Source organism: Balaenoptera acutorostrata, chromosome 3, assembly GCF_949987535.1.
Source record: "Balaenoptera acutorostrata chromosome 3, mBalAcu1.1, whole genome shotgun sequence".
NCBI lineage: Eukaryota > Metazoa > Chordata > Mammalia > Artiodactyla > Balaenopteridae > Balaenoptera > Balaenoptera acutorostrata.
Window position 1 is genome coordinate 57169518 of NC_080066.1, and position 22116 is coordinate 57191633.

Here is a 22116-nt window from a genome sequence, read left to right on the forward strand (position 1 = left end):
ATGTCTCCCAACCATTCCTTTTTGTAAAAAAAAAAAAAAAAAAAAGTCGAGACATCCCAATTCAAACACTCAAAGATATGAGGTTAAAGAACATAAAATCTGGACTAAAACTATTCTGTATACAACTGAAGCTGGAGTCTGCAAAAACCAACCTGAACTACATTACACCGTATACAAAAATTAACTCAAAATGGATCAAAGACTTAAATGTAAGAGTAAAATGTAAGTCTCTTGGAGGAATCAAATGTAAATTTGTGTGACCTCGACTTAAGCAATGCTTTCTTAGATATGACATCAAATGCACAAGCAACCACAAAAAAAAAAAAAAAAAGATAAATTGGACTTCATCCCAAGTACATTAAAGTTTTTGCTTCAAAGGTCACTATTAAGAAAATGAAAAGACAACCAGCATAATAGTAAAAAAAAATTTGCAAATCATATACTAGCTGATAAAGGAAGACTTACAATTCAACACTAAAAAGACAAAAAAAAATTTTAATGGACAAAGGATTTGAATTAGATAATTCACCAAAAACTGGCAAACAAATGGCCAATCAGCACATGAAAAGATGCTCAGCATCATCAGTCTTTAGGGAAATGCAAATGAATAGCTCGTTGAGATGCCACTTCACACTCACTAGGAGGGCTATAATCAAAAAGACAATAACACATGTTAAGGAGGATGTGGAGAAATTGGAACCTTCTAACACTGCTCATAGGAATGTAAAGTAGTGTAGTCATACAGGAAAAGAGTTTGGGAGTACCTAAAAATTTAACCATAAAGTTACCCTATGACCCCCCACAGTTCTACTCCTAAGTATATAACCCAAAATAAATGAAAACATACATCTGTGCAAAAACTTGTACATGAATTTTCATAGCAACCCTGCTATAACAGTCAAAAGTGGAAACAACCGAAATGTCTATCAACTGATGAATGGATAAACAAAATATGTGGTATGGCATAGCTGTACAATGGAATAGCGTTTGTCCATTAAAAGGAATGAAGTATTATTCACGCTACAAAATGGATGAACCCTGAATATGCTAAGTGAAAGGCCATATTTTTTATGAGCCCATTAAATGAATTGTTCAAAATAGGCAAATCCATAGAGTCAGAAAGCTGATTAGCGATTGTCAGGAAATGGGAGAAGGGCAAATGGAGATTGACTGCTAGTGGTTACAGTGTTTCCTTACAGAATGATGAAATGTTCTGGAATTAGATAGTAGGGATGGTTGTAAAACATTGGGAATATATTAAAAAGCACTGAATTGTGCAATTTTTAAGAAGTAGGTTTTCTGGTATGTGCATTATAAATCAATTTTCTTTTTTAATCCCAATTGAGGGACATTCTACAAAATACCTGACTAGTAATCCCCAAAACTGTCAAGGGCATCAAAAACAAAGGCTGAGAAACTTTCTGAGTCTTGTCACAACCAAGAAGAACCTTGAGACAGAAGTACTAAATGTAATGTATTATCCTGAATGAGATCCTGGACATTATGGAGAAACTGAGGACATGAATAAAGTATGAAATTCTGTTAATAATAATGTACCAATATTGGTTCATTATTGTAACAAATGTACGATACTAATGTAAGAAAGACATTGATAATAGGGGAATATATGTATGAGGTACAGGGGAACTCTCTGTACTACCTTCAAAATAATTACGTAAATATAAAACTACTCTGAAATTAAAGTTGATTAAGGGAATAAAACTGATCAGAAAATGATATACAAAAATATCTTAACATGACTGCCTATAAAGGAGAAGAAGGCTCACAGACAAGGGTAGAAGGGAGACATCCCACTGAAAAAAATCTCTGTAATTCTAATTTAAAAGATATTTTTCTGTAATTCGAATTTATGAACTGTATGAAATAAAAAGTAAAGGGTACAGAAAAAGTTGTTCAAGGAAACTTGTCTGGCAAAAGACACAATAAACAAAGTTAAAAGAAAAAAAAAAAACAAGAGAACTCATTTGCTAGATACTTATATATTGAATTAATTATCTACCCACTACATCAAGAACTTATAGAAATCAATAAGGAAAAGGGAACCTCAAAGAAAAAAATTTCAAGGATGCCCAGTCATTATGAAGTACTTTAACACTAGTCCAAATAACAACCATATAAGTTATTTCCAATCTCCAACCCTTTTACAGATTAGGAAACAGACCCAGAGCAGTGAAGAACCACACTCAAAAGTCACACAGTTCACAGGTGGTTGAACCCAGATTCAAGCCCAGCACCCTGCTTCCTGTGCCTCTGCTCTTAACCACTACTGTATGCTGTAATGACTGTCTCATAGGGGTAATGACTCTCTTCCTTATAATTTTAATTCCACAAAGGATGTGTACCAATCCACATATATGAACCTCAAGCCCAAGCAGAGAGCTGGGAGAAAAGAGAAAACAGCACAAAAGCCCAAAAACTGCCCCCTTAGGCTCCTTGCTTAAGGCACTGGGTGGCAGTCTTTCACTACATGCACAATTGGTTCACAAGAAAGCTGAACAGGAGAGAGAAATCTTTGCTGCAGGATCCCTCCCCGATCCTCGGAACTGCAGGAGGGAGATTATCCTATTAGCAGCCTTCTTGGAAAATCCCAGGACCAACTCAGGAAGAGGCTGAACAGAGGAAGAAAGTAACTACTCCTCTAGAAAATGGTCAAACAGGACACAAGCAATAAAAAGACACTTCCACCCACAGATTTTGCACACATTCTCACTGTGTCTCCAGGCTTTGGGACAAGAATTCTCTACACTGTCAGATAACTACATCAAATCCCACCTACAGCCTATGCATTTTTTAAACAGTTGGGAGAGAATCAAAAGAAAGACTATTTTGTGACACATGAAAATTATATGAAGTTCAAATTTCAGTATCCAGGAATAAAGTGCATGCAGAACATAGCTGAATAGAAAAACCCAGGCACGGGCTTCCCTGGTGGCACAGTGGTTAACAATCGGCTGGCAATGCAGGAGACACGGGTTCGAGTCCTGGTACGGGAAGATCCCACATGCCGCGGAGCAACTAAGCCCCTGTGCCACAGCTACTGAGCCTGCACTCTAGAGCCCGCGAACCACAACTGCTGAGCCCGTGTGCCACAACTACTGAAGCCCGTGCACCTAGAGCCCGTGCTCCACAAGTGAAGCCACCACAATGAGAAGTCTGCGCACCGCTACGAAGAGTAGCCCCCGCTCACCGCAACTAGAGAAAGCTTGTGCGCAGCAACAAAAACCCAATGCAGCCAAAAATAAATAAATTTATTTAAAAAAAAGAAAAAAACCAGGCTTTCCCTGAGTAGGGATAAATCCAGGTCCCTAACTCCTGTGTGTTTCTCCTTTAGCCTTACACAATTACCAGGCTCACATACAATACTTCACTTCTGACACTTTTGTCACCAAATGTGTGTGGGGTTTTCTCTACAACAAGCAATTATCCATTACGCCAGCTGAGTGTCTTACAATTTAACTCAATTCTAACACTAACCACCTCAATACAGTGTGATCCCACAGGTCAGATCCCACAGTTCAGTCCCACAAGACTGCTCCCACCCCACATCAGATTCCAAATGCAAGGAACATGTCCCCAGGTTACCCATAACTTCTGTGGACAGAGAATGTAGACTGCCATATCAGTAAACAAAGGATGTTGCCACCAGGAAGCCATCGGCCACAGCAGCCGCCCCCAACTGTGCACCCTGAGGGGATTCAGGATGGAGAAAAACAGGATGCTGGCCCTAGATGGTTAAGGTGCATATCAAAGGAATGATTTCAATGAGCCCAGACTCTTGCATCTTCCCAAAGAAAAGTGTTAAATTCATTAACTTGAGATAGTTGGTTTTTCTTTAATTAACAGTAATCTTTTAATGTTCCCACTACCTGGTTTTGGGGGAGTTTTTGTTTGTTTTTTGCAAAAATTTCTATATATCCTGGCTCCTCCTTTACCTCTGGGGAACAGTCCTTCAGAACTATCTGAGGGGCTGTCTTCTGGGCTTAAGTCCTCAGAAAATCTGCTGAATAAAACATAATTCTCAACTTATAGGTTGTGCCTTTTTTTTTTTTTTTTTTTTTTTTTTTCCAGTTGACACTTCTGTTTGGCTTGGCTACAAATTGGAGGTTCCTATAACCTCCTCCCACTTCAGGTTCAATTAATTTGCTAGAGCAACTCACAGAACTTAGGGAAAATTTTACTTACATTTGCTGGTTTATTAGAGGATATGATAAATGATACAACTGAATAGCCTGATGAAGAGATACTTATGGTGAGGTCTGGGAGGGTCCTAAGCATAGGAGGTTTTGTCCCGTGAACCTGGGGTGCATTACCCTCCCAGTACATTGATATGTTCACCAACCTAGAGGCTCTTGGAACTCTGTACTTTGGGGATTTTTATGGTGGCTTCCTCACGTAGGCATGGTCAATTATTAAGGAGAGGTGAGGGGTGGGGCTGAAAAATTCCAAGCTTCTAAGCATGGCTTTGTCTTTCTGGTGACCAGGAGCCACCCAGGAGCCCACCCAGGGTCACCTCATTAGAATAGACAATGCTCCAAGTGTTCTTATCATGTAGGAACTTACAAGAGATTTAGGAGCCCTGTGACAAGGATGAGGTCAAAGACCAAATATTAGAAAAAGAGATGCTCCTAGTGTTCTTATTACTTAGGAAATTTAAAAGGTTTTAGGAGCTCTATGCCAGGAACTGGGAACAGAGACTGATATATATTTTTTCTATTATCCCCCAGCAGCTTTGTACATTTGTTTACATATTATCTATGGCTACAGCTGCACAGTTGAGTAGTTACAACTGATGGGGTTAAGGGCATACTACCCCAACATAGGGCACCTTGGCATATTGAATATTTTAAGCTCAAGGTGTTTGAGAAAATGGCAGAAGCAGGAAGGTCACTTTGATCTTCTCCCAACCCTCTTCCTCTGAAACAACTCATAAAAGCCTCATGTGAGATGTGCCCTCCCTATACCCTGGGGGGAAGGACCATCCTTATTTCCAAAGACAAAAGGATGCCAAGAAGAATCAGAACAAACAGGTTTTAATAAATTTCCCCCAGTTTTCTACACTAACCTCATCCTCTCTGACCTATCATATTTCTACACAACTGCCTATTCCTCATCAAACCTAGCATAAAAATACTCAAGGTCTGTTTCTAGGGTATTAATTTCCTTAGAAATGAAGGCTCCCATGTCACATAAAACTCACATTAAATAAATTTGCATGGGGAATTCCCTGGCAGTCCAGTGGTTAGGACTCCACGCTTTCACTGCCGAGGATCCGGGGTTCCATCCCGGGTCAGGGCACTAGGATCCTGCAAGCCCCGCGGTGCTGCCAAAAAAATTTTTTTAAGTCATAAATAAATTTGCATGCCTTTGTCAGTTTAATTTTCAGACCCAGCCAGGGGGAACATTGAGGAAAGCTTTTTCCTCCCCTACACAGCAGAAACTATTTGGTTCACAAAGCCAAAAATATTTACTATCTGACTGTGAGGGTAATTTTATGTGTCAAATTGACTAGGACACAGTACTCAGATATTTGGTCAAACACTACCTGTATACATACACTACCTGTATGTTGCTGTGAAAATATTCTTCAGATGGGATTAACATTTAAATCAGTAGACTTAGAGTAAAGCTGATTATTCTCCATAATGTAGGTGTCTCATTAAATCAGCTGAAGGTCTTAAGCAAAAGCAGACTGAGGTACCCTAAGAAAGATAGAATTCTGCCAGCAGATGGCCTTTGGACTTAAGCTGTAACATCAACCCTTCCCTGGGTCTCCAACCTGCTAGCTTACCCTGCAGATTTTGGATTTGCCAGCCTCCACAATCACATGAGTCAATTTCTTAAAATAAATCTCTGTCTCTCCAATAAATTGGCCCTTTAGAGAAAAAGTTTGCTTATCTCTATGTTCGTCACCTGACTTACATCACAAAAGTTGTCAGGGATTCCTAGTCAGAATAGTGTAATTAACAATCTTCCTTTCAGGGATTTCCCTGGTGGTCCAGTGGTTAACACTCCATGCTCCCAATGCAGGGGGTCCGGGTTCATCCCTGATCAGGGAGCTAGATCCCGCATGCCGCAACAAATATCCCACATGCTGCAACTAAGACCCAGAGCAGCCAAATAAATAAATAAATATTTTTAAAAATCTTCGTTTCACAATATATGTAAATGAAACCATCATGCTATAACATCTTAAACTTATAAAGAGAGGTATGGCAATTATTTCTGAATAAAACTTGAAAAAATCTTCCCCACTGTATTTATTCCTATATGCTGTACTAGGAATGCTGATTTTGAAATGTAAAGCCTAAAAAATATTTTTAAAGAAGAATGCAAAACATATAGACCAATGGAATAGAGAGCCAAGAAATAAACCTTTGCATATAGGTCAAATTATTTCAACAAGGGTGCAAAGACCATTCAATAGGAAAAGGACAGTCTTTTCAACACATGGTGCAGGGAAAATTGGAAATCCACATGCAAAAACAAAAAAAAAAAATGAAGTTGGGCCCTTACCTTACATCATACACAAAAATTAGCTCATAATGGATCAAAGACCTAAACTTAGGAGCTAAAACTATAAATCTCTTAGAAAGCATTAGGAAATGCTTTATAATATTAAATTTGACAACAATTTCTTGAATATGACACCAAAAGCATAGGAAACAAAAGAAAAATAGATTAACTTGAGCATATCAAAATTAAAAACTTCTGTGTACCAAATCAACAGAGTGAAAAAAGCAACCCACAGAATAGAAGAAAATATTTGCAATCTTATAAACTGATATCCAAAATATATAAAGAACTCCTACAACTCAATAAAGCAACCTGGTTAAGAAATGGGGAAAGAACTTGAACAGACATTTCTCCAAAGAAGATATACCAATCAGTAAAAATCGGTATACAACAAGATACCACTTTACACCCATTAGGATAACTATTATATTAAAAACAAACAAAAAAATAAAAATAACAAGTGTTGGCAAGGATGTAGAGAAACTGGAACTCTTGAGCCTTGCTCTTGGGAAGGTAAAATGGTGCATCTGCTGTGGATTCATCTCTATGTTATTTCTGGGGAAAAAAACAAAACAAAACAGAAATACCATATGTGGTATGTACATGTGGTATGTACATACAAGGGAATATTATTCAACCTTGGAAAGGAAGAAAATTTTGACACATAGCTACAACATGGATGAAATGTCAGGCCATTATGTGAGTGAAATATGCCAGACAGCAAATAACAAATATTGTATGATTCTACTTATACGAGATACCTAGAGTAGTCAGATTCATAGAGACAGAAAGTAGAATGGTCATTGCTAGGGGCTGGGAATAGGGAGTAATGGGGAATTGTGTTTAGTGGGTACCATTTCAGTTTTGCAAGAGTTCTGGAGATGTATGGTTGATGATTGCAGAACAATGTGACACACAATGCCACTGAGCTGTACATTTAAATGGTAAATTTTATGTAACATAAATTTTACCACAATAAAAAAAAAAATAGTGCAGAGCATTATGATGAGTAAGCAAATTATTAGATTCATGAAAAGCAAGTCCAGATGCAAATTTTTTAAAAACACAAAGAAAGTCAGTATTATACCTTTCCAGGGAAATTATTTTGGTTCTATCAATTGTTTTATAAGTTATTGGTAAAATATATTTAATTAATTTTTGTATCAACAATAAATTCTGTTGATAATTTAAAATAAGTAAAATATTTCTTTGGTCCCCACTACCCTGGCCCCAACCATCATTAGTCCATTGGTCCAAACATGCACTATGATCAAAATCTGACTCCCCTCCACTGAGACTCTGGTTCCCAACACCTTCACATTTCAGCACCACCCTTCTTACCAGATATCAGGAATCTGGGTTCCCTGAAAGTTTATAAGGCACCAAACTTGGCCTCCCAGATCTTGATGCCAAAGGGCATGTTAAGCTGTCCCTGATTCTTAAAGACAAGTTTTACACAAAATCATGGAATATAAGTAAGTGTATATTTCAGCAAGAGGTTCATTAATTACACAATTCAGAGGCCACTCATGGGAATCTTCAGTGGGAAGGAGCAGGAAGAGTGCAAAAAGGAGAAAGAACATAAGCCACACAATTTATAATACTTCTCTGCCTTAGTCCCAAAGAGTGAACACCCATAGTTCACTTTTCTCAAAAGCAGGAAGAGCTTTCTAATACCTAACCTTATTGGGGGGCAACTTTTCAGATACCATTGCACAGAAAGCTCTCCTGTTTAGAACCTCCCTTGATTGTGTTTACTCCAAATAGGCCACACATGCTAGAAATGACATGCTTAGAGCAAAGTGATCTCCAATCCAGATGACTTGGCATGGGTCATTCTCCTTGGGATCCTTCAATGTCTCCTCTCCCTTCCTTACTCTCTTCCAAAAATGCTTTCCACTTCACAAACAAGACAAGAAATGTTACCAAGGGTGTTGCCCAAGAATCATACCCCTGCCACTCTCTCAAATGGAAACCAATTACACTTATCTAAGTTTCAGGAGGAAGCTGCATAGAGAAAAAAAGACAAGAAGTGGTTGGAACCAACTAGGCCCAAGATGGCAGAAGATTCAACCTCCAGTAGACCTTGAGCCTCATTATACACTCAGAGTAACACATTAGCTAAATGACACTCCCACCAGCGCCAGAACAGTTGATGATTGTCATGACAACAACCAGAAAATTCCACACAAGGACTAAAAAGGAGCGTTGCATCAGTTTTGGGTCCAAACCACACACCTGTCTCAGATAACTCATGAATATCCCTCTCACTCTTTCCAAAACCCTCCCTTTTATTTCAACTCTCCTATATATTTGGTGTCTCTGCCTGAATTGGGTTGAGAAGTTGATTTGTGAACTAGGTTCGGGCTTCTCCATTCTTTGGCCACTGCTGTTCCAGTCTCAGCCTCAGTTTCATTATTGACTGCATGAATCCGATCAGAAAAAGAACCTCCCTGGCTGAGACAAGGGGTCTCAGCCAGGCTAGGACCCCAGCATGGGTTCAGTCGACGAATCTGGTAATAGAAACACTCCCCATTCCTCCATGGTCCTATCACATCCGAATTTCAGCTCAGACTCTTGCCTCTGGCCTCTAACCTCTTTCCATCCTTGTCTCAGTTTGGACAGCATGACCTTCAGGAAGTCTCTGAGGAGGTTTTCGGAGGCAGAGATGCCATAACATAAAGCACATTCCATATGCCAGTATTTCTATCTAGATTTCAGATAAACCCACCTATTAAGTAAAATTTAACTTCCACCAAAATGGAAGCTCTAACAGGAAAGGGGTCTTGTCTTCTTAACCTGTGATCCCCTACAACATATACATGAATAACTGATAGGCTGCCTTGACATGGGCATTCAAAAATAGTTTAATTCTGTAAATTACAGGTTAGTAATCCTTTTCTGTAAAGAGCCGTAAATATTTTAAGCCTTAAGAGATATAGGTCTCTGTAGCAACTACTCAACTTTGCTGCTGTAGTGTGAAAGCAGCCATAGACAATGTGTAAACAAATTTGCATGACTGTATTCCAATAAAACTTTACTATGGACACTGAAATTTGAAGAAATAGTACTCTGATTTTTCTCAACTACTTAAAAATATAAAAACCAATTTTATTTCACAAGCCTTATACATACAAGGCAGAGGTCTGGATTTGGCTACAGGTTGTACTTTGTTGACCCTCAGTATAAATGAATACAGTTTGAATCAGTCCCAAATGTATCTCTATGATCCCATTCTTTCTGTTTCTCCAATTATCCTGTAGACTTATCCATATCTCACTAGAGAACAACACTGATAAAAATCTTTCAATGCATGCCATGTTCCCTCTACTCTATGGGGCCTGTAACATGTTAAATCCCAAACTTTTGCTCTCCCTTCTCTCTCCATATGTTTGTGAGGCAGGTCTTTTGCTTTTTGGCAATGCCTCTGATGTGTTCAGTTTCCTTGTCTGTGAACTTCCATCAAATCCCTCTATTTCCATACCCCGGGCTTACCCCTGAGCCCCAACCCAATTATTGCCTTTCCTAAGAATCTCTTCCTGATCACCCTCCACTAGGCTCCTAAGCACCAGGCACTTAGCTCATTTTCCTCTCGTAGACAGCAGGTTGTCTGATTGTTTGCCCTCTCTCTTTTCCAAACTAGCTCCCCACAAGAGTCATAGCTGTTTTGCCAACAATTCCACAAATGGGCTGACAAAAAGTAAACGTTCAATCAACATTACGGAATCAATGACTCTCACTGCTGGGAGGCACAGTATAATTAACAAAGAAGAAGACTGAAATAAGCTAGAAACCATTTAGTATATCTGGCATCATTGCTAGTATAGACAGGGGCTTAGGAGAGGAGGGCCAACAGGCAAAACTAAAAAACAGAAGCACTGGCTCTGTGGTGGTAAGTGATGGGATGAGGAGAGTGCCATAATGGTTGCAACTTGCCACTGGGGCTGCCTGGCAGTTCACAGGATATGGAGACCCAGCCCTGAAGGAGAGACCCCTTACTGCTGGTAAGATAGGAAGGGGGCAGGGCACTACCTTTAAAAGAATGACAGCAACTGAGGATATGACATAAACTGGTTAGAACCAACTAGGTCAAAGATGGTGGATGATTGACTTCCACTAGACCTTGAGTCTCAGTGTATGCTCATTGTAATATATCAGCTAAATGACACAACCACAGGCACCATGACAGTTCTGAGGCCAATGACTATAAAAGGCCAAAAAGCAGGTGGTAGCCCAATTCCTTGAAATCCCCACCCCTTCCCCAAAATAGTTGGAATAACCCTCCCATTCATTAGCCTATGAAATTACCCACCCCTGCAAAAACTGACAACCCTTTATCCTAGTGCCTCTCCCCTTCTGAGATGGCCCAAACTCTATGGAGTGTGTATCTCCCTAAATAAACCTTCTTTCACCTTACTATGGCTCGCTCTTGAATTCTTTCCTGTATGAAGCCAAGAACCCACACTCGGTGGCTATCCCAGGGACTTGGATGTGACCTGCGATGTTACCATTCTCTCTGGCCCCACTTTCTTTCCTGCAACACTCAGGAATTGGATACCTGTGATACTGCAACTTAGAATAAGAAATATATATTTGGTCCCTCTTTCTGGCACAGAGCTCCTAAAACCCTTGGAATTTCAGGTGCTGAGATTGAAAAAGGTATCTTTTGTTATGTTAATAAGGTGACTTTGGAAGGTAAGGAAGGGTGAGGGCTGGCTTGGTTGCCAAGATAACCAACTGATAAGAGAGTTGAAACTTTCTGTCCCATCCCCAGACCTCTGAGGAGGGGAGAAGGGCTGAAATTAAAATCAATCTCCAGTGGTCAATGATTTAATCAATCATGCCTATATAATGAAGACTCCATAAAAAAACAAAAGAATGGGGTTTCTAAAACTTCCAGGTTTGTGAACTAGAACACTTCCATATGCCACAGTGCTGGACCCAAACTCCATGGGGACAGAAGTTCCTTTGTTCAGGACCTTACTCTAGGTATCTGTTCCTATCGCTGCTGATTCCTAACTTTCAATATCCTTTGTAATAAACTGATAATCTAGTGAGTAAATTGGTTTTCTAAGTCCTGTGAGCCATTCTAGCAAATTAATTGAACCCAAGGAGGGGATCGTAGGAACCTCTGATTTTTAGCCAGTTGATCAGAGACACAGGTGACAACCTAAACTTGTGATTGATATCTGAAGCAGAAGGGGGCAGTTTTGTGGGACTGAGTCCTTAACCTGTGGAATCTGATGCTATCACTGGATAGATAATGTCAGAATTGAGTTGAATTGCAGGACACCTAGGAGTGTCAGAGAATTGCTTGGTGGTGTGGGGGAAAACTTCCCACATGCTGGAATTGGGAATTGCAGAATCCTTAATACCCAAAGTCCAGCCAGGCTTCAAGTGCCACTCTTATCTAGCTCCTGCACCAATGACAGCTCCAGAAACCCACCTGTTAGGAGGGAAAGACAAAGTGGTAGGGAACTGAGGAAACTGATTAACTTGAGGGCTTCCCTTCAAGTACTCCTTTATTCTCTAGCACATCCTCTGAATAGAATGATAAGGAAACTCATGCACAGATAGTATAAGGCAGGGGTTCCCAACCCCCGGGCTGTGGACTGGTACTGGTCCGCGGTGTGTTAGGAACTGGGCCGCACAGCAGGACGAGAGTGGCGGGTGAGCCAGCGAAGCTTCATCTGCTGCTCCCCATCTCTCGCATTACCACCTGAACCATCCTGAACCATCCTTCCCACCACCCCGGTCTGTGGAAAAACTGTCTTCCACGAAACCAGTCCCTGGTGCCAAAATGTTGGGGACCACTGGTTTAAGGGATTGCCTAAGGTCCCAAAACTTTTTAAAATTATCAGAAGGCTATGAAAATCATAAGCGCGAGTCACTGAATCAGCAAGATATAGACTGTACTACAGATGTGGAAGACACTAGAGATGCTGAAGAAGAACTTACCAAAGAAGGTGAAGAAATATGAAATGATATGGAAGAATGTCAGAATATATCATTGCTTGCTGGAACTGAGACATTCACTGATTCAAATGCTCAGTTATCATTAATTATGTCAGTGAAATGTTTGACCACCACTGGAATTAGTCAATGGCAAAAAGAAACTCCTAAATCAATCCCACTGAATGAAGATGTTCTAGTAATATTAGGAAAAGAAGAGTTCCAAAACTTAAGACATGATCTAGAAATGGTACTGTCTAGAATGGTAATGTCAAAGAATGAAAAGATAAAGAAAAAATAGTGGCTGGATGAACAGCAACAGATACTGGAATCTCTTAATATAGTAAACAATGAAACATCACATAGTGACATTTTTTTCTGAATTGAGAACCTTTAATAAGCTGAAAACAAAAATGCTTAATATAAAAGAATTAAGGGTGTGGAGAAAAGGGAACCCTCTTGCACTGTTGGTGGGAATGTAAGTTGATACAGCCACTATGGAGAACAGTATGGAGGTTCCTTAAAAAACTAAAAACAGAACTATCATATGACCCAGCAATCCCACTACTGGACATATACCCTGAGAAAACCATAATTCAAAATGAGTCATGTACCACAATGTTCATTGCAGCACTATTTACAATAGCCAGGACATGGAAGCAACCTAAGTGTCCATTGACAGATGAATGGATAAAGAAGATGTGGCACATATATACAATGGAATATTACTCAGCCATAAAAAGAAACGAAACTGAGTATTTGTAGTGAGGTGAATGGACCTAGAGTCTGTCATACAGAATGAAGTAAGTCAGAAAGAGAAAAAAGATACCGTATGCTAACACATATATATAGAATCTTTAAGAAAAAAAAAGTTCTGATGAACCTAGGGGCAGGACAGGAATAAAGATACAGACGTAGAGAATGGACTTGAGGACATGGGGAGGAGGAAGGGTAAGCTGGGATGAAGTGAGAGAGTAGCACTGACATATATACACTACCAAATGTAAAATAGATAGCTAGTGGGAAGCAGCCACATAGCACAGGGAGATCCGCTCTGTGCTTTGTGACCACCTAGAGGGGTGGGATAGGGAGGGTGGGAGGGAGACACAAGAGGGAGGGGATATGGGGATATATGTATACATATAGCTGATTCACTTTATTATACAGCAGAAACTAACACAACATTGTAAAGCAATTATACTCCAATAAAGATGTTTTTTTTTAAAAAAAAGAATTTAAGGAGAAATTCTTGATTACCTTGGGTGAGTTTTGAGAAGACCATTTCCCTGTAACTGATAGAAAATTGAAACAGAAAAACATTGTCTATTCTTGCCTCCTTTGTTGTAGATTAATTGACCATAAGCGCCTGGGTTTAGTTCTGGGCTCTTTATTCTGTTCCATTGACCTATGTGTCAGTATCATATCATTTTGATTACCGTAGCTTTGTGTATAGCCTGAAGTCAGGGAGCCTGATTCTTCCAAAACTGTCCTTTCTCAAGATTGTTTTGGCTATTTGGGGTCTTTTGTGTTTCCATATAAATTTTAAAATTATTTGTTCTAGTTCTGTGAAAAATACCCATGGTATTTTTTTTTTTTAATATTTATTAATTTATTTATTTGGCTGTGCCAGGCCTTAGTTGCAGCAGGAAGAATCTTTGTTGTGGCATGCTGGATTCTTAGTTGTGGCATGCGGGATCTAGTTCCCTGACCAGGGATCGAACCTGGGCCCCCTGCATTGAAAGCATGGAGTCTTAACTGCTGGATCACCAGGGAAGTCCCACCCATGGTATTTTGATAGGGATTTCATTGAATCTGTAGATTTCCTTGGGTAATATGGTTATTTTAACAATATTGATTCTTCCAGTCCAATCACACAGTATAACTTTCCATCTGTTTATGTTGTCTTCAATTTCTTTCATCAGTGTCTTATAGTTTTCCAAGTACAGGTATTTTGATCCCTTAGGTAGGCTTATTTTTAGGTATTTTATTCTTTTTGATGTGATGGTAAATGGGATTGCTTCCTTAATTTCTCCTTCTGATTAAAAAATGGGCAGAAGACCTGAATAGACATTTTTCCAAAGAGGACATACAGATGGCCAAAGGGCACATGAAAAGATGCTCAACATGGCTAATCATTAGGGAAATGCAAGTCAAAAGTACAATGAGGTATCACCTCATATCTGTCAGAATGGCTATCATCAAAAATAGCACAAATAAGGGAGTTCCCTGGTGGCCTAGTGGTTAGGATTTGGCGCTTTCACTGCAGAGGCCTGGGTTCAATCCCTTGTTGGGGAACCATCCGGCATGCCGTGTGGTGCAGCCAAAATACAAAAAAAGAAAAAAAAAACAACCCACAAATAATAAATGTTAGCCAGGACTTGAAAAAGAAAACCCTCATACAATGCCAGTATGAATGTAAATTGGTACAGCCACTGTGAAAAACAGTTTGGAGGTTTCTCAAAAAAACTAAAAATAGTACTAACATATGTCCCAGCAACTCCACTCCGGGGTATATATCCATAAAAAATAAAAACACTAGTTAAAAAAGATACATGCACCACAATATTCATAGCAGCATTACTTAAAACAGTCAAGATATAGAAGCAACCTAAGTGTCCATCAACAAATGAATGGATAAAGAGGCTGAGTAATATTCCATTGTATGTATATATAGAACATATATTTTGTTCCATATATACATGGACAAGAACAAAATTTTGCCATTTGCAGCAACATGGATAGACTTGGAGGGTATTATGCTAAGTGAAATAAGTCAGAGAAAGACAAATACTGTATGATATCACTTATATGTGGAACCTAAAAATACAATAAGTTAGTGAATATAACAACAACAAAAAAAGCAGCAGACTCACAGATATAGAGAACAAACTAGTGGTTACCAGTGGGGAGAATGAAGGGCGGAGGGGCAATATAGGGGTATTGGATTAAGAGGCACAAACTATTATGTATAAAATAAGCTACAAGGATATATTGCACAACACAGGGAATATAGCCAATATTTTATAACCATAAATAAGGCATAACATTTAAAAATTGTGAACCACTATATTGTACACCTGTAACATACAGTATTATACAGCAAATATACTTCAATAAAAAATTTTGAAAATAAATTAATTAAAAAGAACTACTTTAAAAATGATAACAAAAATATGGAGAAAAAAAGAAAATCATTAAAAAATCAACTGCATAACTGATAGCATTACATGAAATGTTAGAGATTCATATAAATAGATTATTTGGTATCCCACATGATCCATATGTCAAAATTAGTGATTACTTTTGGCCACCTTATAATGAACTGCTATTACTTAAAGGAATTGCCTTGAGACATCTAGAAGATTCAATCCAAATAAGATTAGAATTCTTCTATGAGTAAAAAGATGGTCTTTTTCTTTAAGTGCACAATACTTACTGTTATTCAAAGATAACAGAAATACTGAAGACTACTTGAATGAAGAACATAAAATCAAAGCACTTAGTCCATCTTTCTTTTATTCTTAAAATGGCATATGCTGCAATCTTATTCATTTTAATATAGTCCTCTTTCATTCAAGTCAGTGCTTTAGTGTTTTAAACTGTACGAACAAGAATGCAAGTAAAGGGCTTCCCTGGTGGCGCAGTGGTTGAGAATCTGCCTGCCAATGCAGGGGACACGGGTGCGAGCCCTGGTCTGGGAGGATCCCAAATGACGCGGAGCAACTGGCCCCGTGAGCCACAGCTACTGAGCCTGCGCATCTGGAGCCTGTGCTCCACAACAAGAGAGGCCGCGATAATGAGAGGCCGGCGCACCGCGATGAAGAGTGGCCCTCACTTGCCGCAACTAGAGAAAGCCCTCGCACAGAAACGAAGACCCAATACAGCCAAAAATAAATAAATAAATAAATAAAAAATTAAAATAAAGGAATTCCTTTAAAAAAAAAAAGTAAAATAAATATCCTTTAAAAAAAAAAAAAGAATGCAAGTAAAAAATATTCTAGACCTAATCATTACAAAACATTTAATGTACCTTACTTCATGCAGTACTCTTTAAAAATTCTTCGTTAATTTATATTGATAATGAAATATTTTCCATTTAAATTTTATGACAGTTTCTTTTACGTATTTTGACTTCCATTTGATGTTTAACTCATTCATTTAGGAATTATAATGGGCAGACCATTTTATTTGAAGATGGTTCTAAAATTAAAGTAGTATCTGATACAGAAGATAGCAAAATTTTAAAATATTTATCAAATCTGTTTCATGTATACTGCCTTCGTTTTAGATTTGTTTAAAAAAAGGAATATAAAATACTAATGGATAGAGTTAGCATGAAAACTAATGGATAAACTTATAAACTTTCATAAAATGAAAACTATTTTAATGTGTATTATATACCAAATGATATTATATATTAAACTACTCTTGATTCTGTTATTACCAACAAAATTGTTTTCGTAAAATTGTATTAATCCTTTTCTGGACTTTTCTGTAATCCTTTTCTGTGATTTTTCTGTAAATAAAACACTCTAATTTAAAAACAAAAACAGGGAATTCCCTGGCAGTCCAATGGTTAGGACTCAGTGCTTTCACCGCAGGGGCCCGGGTTCAATCCCCAGTCGGGGAACTAAGATCTCACAAGCCACGTGGCACAGCCAATAGATAGACAGACAGATTAATTAATTAATTAATTTAAAAACTAAGCAACAAAGTGGAAGCAAAACTAATTGTGAAGTTACTGGTAATCAAAGACTATGCAATTGTAATTAAAATAACTAAAAATAAATTTTAACAAATTAGCTTGTAGCAATGTACTTTCAATTACAAAACAGCTTTTAAAATTGTTAAAACTCAGTTCCAATAATGTATAGATATAACAGGATATAGATTCATAGAGTTATGAAGATAGTAATCTATCTTCCAAGAATTTAAACTAAGGACATGGGCACAATAAAAGAAAAATATTTATGCATAAAATATCCTTCCCTCTCTTTCATAAAGCAATATATAATTGTCCATTCCACCAAGGAAACTTTAAAAAACAATAAATCACCTATTCAACATTTACTCAGAGACCTCCTTACTCAGAACACCAAAGTTCAATCTTAAAGAAGTAGGTTTCTCATTCTCTTCTGTAGGCAAACTTGAAATTTGTTTACTTAACTTTACTTGAAAAATATGATTTTTCTCCTGTTGCAGATTCTGATACTGACAGAAAAATCACTGCTTGAACCCAGACCTCGTGTTCACTATCCAACAGAAAAAGAAATGTTGGGCATAGCTTGGAAGAAAATGTCAATATGACTTTCATAGGAAACTGTGTGGCAGCCCCAAGGAAGGTTGGCTGGGACTCAGCCCAGGGTCTGAGGCTTCTTCTGCCACGCAAGGCTCAGGCAAATAGGCTACCACTGTCGCGAGGGTGGTACAGGGTCCCTGCAGCTGCCCCTGAGCCAAGGTCACTCGAGGCCCTGGGTGCCTACAATTATTCCTCTTCCTCTTGGATCAAGCCCTTCTCACTTTCCAGAAGCCTGTTTTCATTTTCTGTGACATTTTCAAAAGTTTGATATTAAATCTTTGATGGCTGTATTGTGCTCCTCCAGCCTGACAAGCAATGGTAGGGAAGGGGAATGGAGAAGAGGAAAGGAAGGGGAGAAAGAGGAGGAGAGAAGACAACACTGGGAGAGAGGGTTGTCAATGTGGAAGGAGGTGATACAAATAGGGAATGGAAGAAGGCAAGGAAAAATCCTGTGGGACTGAATTGGGATTGAACACATTATATATACTTGAAAAAAATACAAAACCCCATACAGAGTTTTATATGTCTATATATACTTATATACAACTACATATAGTTATATATACTATATATAGTTATAGTTATATACATAGCTATGTCTATATATCTGAAAGGACCTAAAAGCAATAATCTATTAGTAGCACTGAGACTTTAGCTTCTAAATACCTTTCCACATTGTAGGAAATGAGTGGGGGGCAAGATGGGAGGATGGGGGAGAAAAGTCCTTTCTTATAGAATGTCAACTACAAAATACTGAAGGAATGATGTAGTTATAAAACATCATTTTGGACTATGATAGTAAAAAATTGTTTCATGCAAACCAAAAAGGCATCATGATTTCAACCTAAATAGCGCTTGGCAAGTTTTTTTTTTAATCATTACAAGACAAAAATTTAATGAAAATTAGTCAGTGGGTATGTAATAATCCAAAGGGCTAAACAGTTACATGGAACTGTATTAGAAATTTAAAATAGAAGTAAATGAAGTAACTGTTACATGTTATCATCATCTGATTCATCTTGTTCCTTCAAAGATTCCTTGGCATATTTCTCTGCCAAGGTGACACAGTCTTGAAGACATTTCAGACAGACCTACACAGAGGACGTTCTATAAAATACCTGGCTTGTATGCTTCAAAAATAATAACCACATGAAAATCAAAGAAGGCTAAGGAACCATTCCAGATTAAAGATAATCTTAAAAAGGCATGGCAGCTTGATTTGATCTATAGTCCTGAACTAGATTTGTAACAGAAAAAAAAAAAAAAATGCTATAATGAAAATGATTGGGATAGCTGAAGAAACTGGAATATAGACTGTAGATTAGATAAAATAATTGCATAAATTTTAAAGTTCCTGAATTAATAACTGTACTGTGGGTACATAAATGTACATCCCTGTTCTTAGGAAGTATATAAGCATATGTGGCATGATGTCTGCAACAGTCTCTCAAATTGGCCAGAACAAACAAAAAAGTTTACACATAGTGGGAAAGGGGGACATGACAAACAAAATGTGGCAAAATATTTAAAATTAGTGAATCTGGGTAAAGGGTAAATTAGAGTTCTTAATAATATTCTTGTAATTTCTATAATTTTAAGGTTGTTTCCAAATAAAAGTAAAATAAAAATAGCATGGTTAGAGTATACCCATGTATTTAATACATGTGTTGCCCAAGTGAGCACTTACACCCATTTGTTTAAAAAATTTAAAATATGTAGAATATGTATGTATTAGTTATGTAAGTATACAAGTATTTGTATTGTATAAAAAATTTTTCTATTGTGAGAAAAAGTTGGGTTCTGAAACAAGTATAGATATTTAGATTTATATTTTTTGAGTACTCATAGAACAGATCTACCTAATTCTCTTAACTCTAAGGATATTCCAATAATTCAGCCAGTTCCTGATGCTAATTATTTTTATGAATATTCAAGTGGTTCCTTATCTAATTATGTTATTTTTATGTATTTGAATAGCTAATATGTTCACATAGTTTAAAAAGATCAAATGTGAGACTTCCCTGGTGGTCCAGTGGGTAAGATTCCGTGCTCCCAATGCAGGGGGCCCAGGTTCGATCCCTGGTTGGGGAACTAGATCCCTCATGCATGAGCAACTAAGAAGTCTGCATGCCGTAACAAGACCTATTGCAGCCTAAATAAATAAATAAATAAATATATTTTTAAAAAATCAAATGCACAAAATGACATACAGTGATAAGTCTGCTTTTAACCTCTGATGACCATATATCCCTATCTGCCTCGTAAAGACTCAGTTTACAACCGTTATCCTGGAATGATTATGAATAGCCCCTTCTTCCAGAAGTATGCTAGTTTGGATGATACTTAGATCCCTGTTCCTTTACCAGACTGCCACACCAAGACTTACATCAACACCCGTGTAAACAGTGTCTGTGTACACTCCTGGAGGAATATTACGCATATATAAGTTTACATAAATCTTATCTTTTTAAATTTTAAACAAATGGGTATATCCATGCTATTATTTAACTTTCATTTTGAAACAATCTTAAACACATGGAAATTGCAAGAATATTAAAAAGAATTCTCATTTACTCTTTACCCAGATTCACTAATTTTAAATATTTTGCAACATTTGGTTTATCATGCTCTGAGGCACCATTACTTTCACATGGATTACAGTTTCTAGCCCCACTCCTCTCTCAAACGTCCTTCTAAATGATTTGGAAAAATTAATACAGAAAGGAAGACTCCAAGAGTACAATATTGAAAACTTCATAGAGTACATTTGCAGAAATGGTAGCAGAGGAAAGGGAGTGTGGAGCCAGTAGAGTGTGGAGGGTACACAAGGGGAGCTAGCAATCCTAATTTTGAGAATCGAAGAATTACAAAATCTGTAGGCATACAGATACTTCTTCTGTGATTTACATAAAACACTGGAAACTGTCTTTCCCCCAAGAGCCCTTTATAGACAAATAACTAACATGTGTACCATATGCTTGGAGGCATAGATGAAAAGAAAAAAGAGGTTGAAATTTTAGCTTTTCCTGCCTCAGTCCTGAATAACTTCAGTATAAGCTTTCATACACACAATCCTGTTTAAGTCAACAAAGAAAATAATCATATGGATTTTTCCATTACTGTTTTCACAGTCTAATAAAGAGATAGATGGAACTAATGGAATTTGTATTTAAGTAGCCAGAAAATCACCATAACTAAACCAGAGGCCTCAATCCTCACCAAAACCTCCTGCTGGACATGTAGGTATCTATTAACAACCATCATTTGTCAGTTTTCACATTGCTAAGTGAACGTGTCTGGTCTACTCTTACATTTAAGTGCTAGGGTCTAAGGATACACATACTTAGATATTCATGGCAGCAGTGTTGGTGAAAACTGCAGACTTCATATGATCCAAACAATAGTCAGGTATAGAAGGGGCACATCTACGGTGGGATATAGATATAATGGTATCATTCATACATATATACATATATTTAACATTACTATGTACACACAAATATTCATAAGTATATATGTATATATACACATCTATACATATATAGTGGTATGAGATATAGACATAGTGGTGATAGACACAGATGGATAATGATAGAATACTATCTGGAGATGAAAATGAACAACTGTAGTTACAAATAAATGGATGAATACTGAAAACATAATACTAAGTGAAAAAAGAAAAATATATACAGTTAAGAGCAGGCAAAACTATATCAACTGTATTCCTATAGCTTAAATAGGTAATCACAAGGGATAAAATTATAAAGAACAGCATGGAGGATTTATCTCTGTTGGAAGAGGAGGTCAAGATTGGGAAGGGATACCCAGTAGTTTTAGGAGAGCCATGCATCTTCTATTTCTTCACTTGTGTGTAGGCCTGAATAAGGCACTTAGCCTCTTTGTATGACTTTTTTTTTTTGGCTGCACTGTGCGGCTTGTGGGATTAGTTCCCCAATCAGGGACTGAACCCAGGCCCCCTGCAGTGGAAGCATGGAGTCCCAACCACTGGACCACCAGGGAATTCCCTGTATGACATTTTTATCATCTGTAAAATGGAATATTCCATGGAGAGCAAGAACAAGTGACCAATATAGAGCAAGTACTCAATAGATGTTGGCTGGTACTGGTTCCATTCACATCCTCTGTTGTACTCAAACCCCAATAATCCTAGGTTCTGCTCAAAAGTGCAACGGTTTTAATGTGCCAAGGAGGACCACTGTGAGTTGGTCTGGATGGCTGTGCCCACCTTCTTATCAGCCTTGGTCGCTTGACCAGAAAATGGAAGCAGGTTCTGAGTTCTGACATGATCACAGGCCCAGGGCTGAACATAC

The 22116-nt window shown here is 37.9% G+C and overlaps 1 pseudogene; it reads left to right on the forward strand.

Moving 5' to 3' along the window:
- Positions 1-12334: 12334 nt before the first annotated feature.
- Positions 12335-15886, forward strand: LOC103014093 (centromere protein K-like; annotated as a pseudogene).
- The last annotated feature ends 6230 nt before the right edge of the window (positions 15887-22116 follow it).